Source organism: Triticum aestivum, chromosome 3B, assembly GCF_018294505.1.
Source record: "Triticum aestivum cultivar Chinese Spring chromosome 3B, IWGSC CS RefSeq v2.1, whole genome shotgun sequence".
In the NCBI taxonomy this organism is placed as follows: Eukaryota; Viridiplantae; Streptophyta; class Magnoliopsida; order Poales; family Poaceae; genus Triticum; species Triticum aestivum.
The window spans coordinates 57,248,630-57,252,920 of record NC_057801.1 but is presented as its reverse complement, the minus strand read 5'-3'; positions in this window follow the sequence as shown (position 1 = coordinate 57,252,920).

Sequence of the window (4,291 nt, the reverse complement as noted above, 5' to 3'; positions counted from 1 at the left end):
ACCCTCAGTGTCGAGGGTACACGTGACGTGTTCGTGTGCGAACACACTTTTTGGCGACTTCGCTGGGGACGAAGTTTTGAACGGTCTCCAGCCCGTTCTTAATACGAAGAGATCGTCATCTAGGGTTTGCAATCTATAAAGGTAATATGAACTCAATTCCCCTTTATAGATGCAAATAATTCATATGTTGTTGCTAGATCGCTTAGTGAGCATAATGTATCGGCTAGCCCTAGTTTTATCAATCATGCATCTAATTATGCGCAAGGGCCGATGAAAAATAATTTTCATGCATCAAATTCTTATGATTGTAGCAACGTACAACATATGTATCCTAACTCTCACGCATTGGCAACCCCACAAATCCATATGCCGATGAACAACATGATGGGTTTGGTAAATCAATTTGAAACACCTCATGTTAAAATTTCCAATAGCATACAAGAAAGTGTTTCACCCTTTTATTCATCGGCAACTAATTTGCAATATATGAATCCAACCTTGCCGATGGATGAGAGAACTGGCCTGGCTACTATTAACTATTCGGCTAGTTAATCTCAACCATCATATGCTACACCTCATGTTAGTAATTTTTCAACACCGTCTGCAACTGTAGATGTTCATAATTCGGCCCCGCACCTTCATGTCATAGCCGAATAAGTGAAAATTTGGTTGGAACACACGTGTCATCATCTAATACTGTAGCATATAATGCATGCTCTATGAAATTCAAGAATTTCGGCAACACTCACGAATCATTGCCGAAAGAATCTGAAAGTATTTCGGAGCAATCCCTTCCAGAAGCGGTTGTGGCTGCGTTAAAAAAGAGCTTGGCACAGAACAAGAGGATTAGTGCTCTTTGCCTTGAACAATATGAAAAGGGGTTGTTTCCTGATTATGCTGTAATAAAGGCTAGAGTTTTGCAAGAAGATGAAACTTCATCAATTGATAGAATTGGCGAGAGAGCGTATTGTTATACACCAGTGCATACACCTTCACCTAGTACATCAGCATATTGTACACCCACTACACAATTGCAAAATTTCGGCAACACTAACACTTCATTGCCGAAAGATCCTAAAAGAATTGGGGGGCAAACTAATCTAGAGCGTGCTGAAATTGAGAGGGGAGTTAAACCTTTGCGTGATAGGGTGCAAGTATTTCGCCAAGAGAGAATTGATAGGGAATTAGCTCAAATAAAAGAAGCCTAGCCAATTGATATAACCGGTGAAAAGAATGATGATTCCGAAAGTGCTTCGTGAAGGAAATATCCCCAGAGGCAACAATAAAGTTGTTATTTATATTTCCTTATATCATGATAAATGTTTATTATTCATGCTAGAATTGTATTAACCGGAAACTTAGTACATGTGTGAATATATAGACAAACAGATTGTCACTAGTGTGCCTCTACTTGACTAGCTCATTGAATCAAAGATCATTTGATTAACGGGATCACATCATTAGAGAATGATGTGATTGACTTGACCCATTCCGTTAGCTTAGCACTTGATCGTTTAGTATGTTGCTATTCCTTTCTTCATCACTTATACATGTTCCTACAACTATGAGATTATGCAATTCCCGAATACCGGAGGAACAATTTGTGTGCTACCAAACATCAGAACGTAACTGGGTGATTATAAAGGTGCTCTAAAGGTGTCTCCGATGGTACTTGTTGGGCTGGCATATATCAAGATTAGGATTTGTCACTCCAATTGTCGGAGAGGTATCTCTGGGCCCTCTCGGTAATGCACATCACTATAAGCCTTGCAAGCAATGTGACTAATGAGTTAGTTGCGGGATGTTGCATTACAGAACGAGTAAATAGACTTGCCGGTAATGATATTGAACTAGGTATTGAGATACCGATGATTGAATCTCGGGCAAGTAACATACCGATAACAAAGGGAACAACACATGTTGTTATGCGGTTTGACCGATAAAGATCTTCGTAGAATATGTAGGAACCAATATGAGCATCCACGTTCCGCTATTGGTTATTGACCGGAGATGAATCTCGGTCATGTCTACATAGTTCTCGAACCCGTAGGGTTCGCACGCTTAACGTTCGGTGACGATTGGTATTATGAGTTTATGTGTTTTGATGTACCAAAGATATTTAGGAGTCCCGGATGTGATCACAGACATGACGAGGAGTCTCTAAATGGTCGAGACATAAATATTGATATATTGTACGGCTATATACGGACATCGGAAGTGTTCCGGAGAAGTTTCGGAGAAAACCGAAGTGCCGGAGGGGTTACTGGAACCCCCCGGGGAAGTATTGGGCCTTAGTGGGCCTTAGGGGAGAGAGAGGGCAGCAGCCCAGGAGGTGGTGCGCCCCCTCCCATGGGGAGTCCGAATTGGACTAGGGAAGGGGGGCGCGGCCCCTCTTTCCCTCTCCCTCTCCCTCTCCTTCCTTCCCCTTCCCCCTTCCTAGTAGGACTAGGAAAGGATGAATCCTACTCCTACTAGGAGGAGGATTCCTCCTCTCCTTGGGGCGCACCAAGGCCGGCCGACGTCCCCCCTTGCTCCTTTATATACGGGGACGGGGGGGGGGGGGGCACCCGAGAACACACAAGTTTTTTGTTCCAAGCCGTGTGCGGTGCCCGGCCCCCTCCACCATATTCCACCTTGGTCATATCATAGCGGTTCTTAGGCAAAGCCCTGCATCAGCAAATTCATCATCACCGTCATCACGCCGTCGTGCTGAAGGAACTCTCCCTTGAAGCTCTACTGAATCATGAGTTCGCGGGATGTCACCAAGCTGAACGTGTGCAAATCACGGAGGTGCCGTACGTTCGGTACTAGGATCGGTCGATCGTGAAGACGTACGACTACATCAACCGCGTTGTCATAACGCTTCCTCTTACGGTCTACGTGGGTATGTGGACGACACTCTTCCCTCTCGTTGCTATGCATCACCATGATCTTGCGCGTGCGTAGGAATTTTTTTGAAATTACTACGTTACCCAACACTTCGGTTGAAAAAACCGAATCAAGTAGCATACATTCTGAATCCATCAAATCCAAAGAGGCAAACATTCAGAAAGGGTATGGAAAGTATAGCAAGGCAGCCATACTTGATTTTTTTGAAGTTAATAGAACCTACTTCCTGCCCTATGAGTTTCGTGCCATAGAAATTGATGAACTTCAAGGACAAGAACAATTAGCCGAACAATGTTCGGCTGACAAAAATCTTCAATGTAATGATACACGAAATCAAGAAAAATATGATGAAGAGGCGTTGGGGGGCCATCAAAAGGCAAAGAAAGATATTGTTCAATTCACACCACCATCATGCTCTCCCAACATATTTGAAGAGGTATGTTTAGCAAGTAATTTACCTATTTTCAGATTTGGTCAGAACTTTATTGTTGATGCATCTATTGGTCAGAATCTTACAGTAGCTAACATGATACCAAGTTTGATTTGCTGAAGGTTGTAATCTGCCAAGTGCCCACAAGATCTGGGAATTATAAAGATTTCAAGCTAATTGCGTTCTTCAACTGCGGTCTCGCCTATCTGACAGGTCACTGCGGTAAGTGGATAAATCTGCATGTCCATCGCAGGATCATAGATCCTCCATGGTTCTCTGATGCCATTGAACACAAGGGCTTCATTTACACTGTCGACTCCTTCTATGGCTGGACGTATTGCTGGCCTACTCCAGTCATCACTACAAACGGCTGTTACAGCAGTATGTTACTTTCCTATGATGTCACGATGGCTTGCTTATATTACTGTCAACATTTACTGAAAAAATATTCATGCTCATAACATGCTATTCTTAAGATTGACTAAATCAAGAGCCCTTTTTTATTTGACTCCAACTTGATATGATGTTGTAGGCCGCCTGGTGTCCCTACCCTTCCTAATCCCAGAACCTTTCAAAGAAAAGCGACATGACAGTTGCAGGTGGTTCCTGGCTTGATCAGACAACGGCGAGAGATTGATGATCGTTCGCACGTACCGAACGTGTTGTTTCGCGGAATACAATCACAATCACTGCAAGGTCTTTGAGCAGGATCCCAGCTTCTCTGGGCCTTCAGGAATTTTTGACTGGAGGCTGGTAAGTAGCCTTGGCAGACACTCTCTGTTTGTCGGACTGAATTATTCAATTAACCAGGAGATAACCGACGGCAAGGATCATGATGGCAGCGCGTTTTCGTTCATCAGGCAAAACTATGTGTACACATCGTACCATGCGTCTCTGCATGCACCATACCCTGATATGTGCCGCCATGCTCTGCAACCCAAAATAGGAGAGAGGGTCGCAAGTATCAGACTT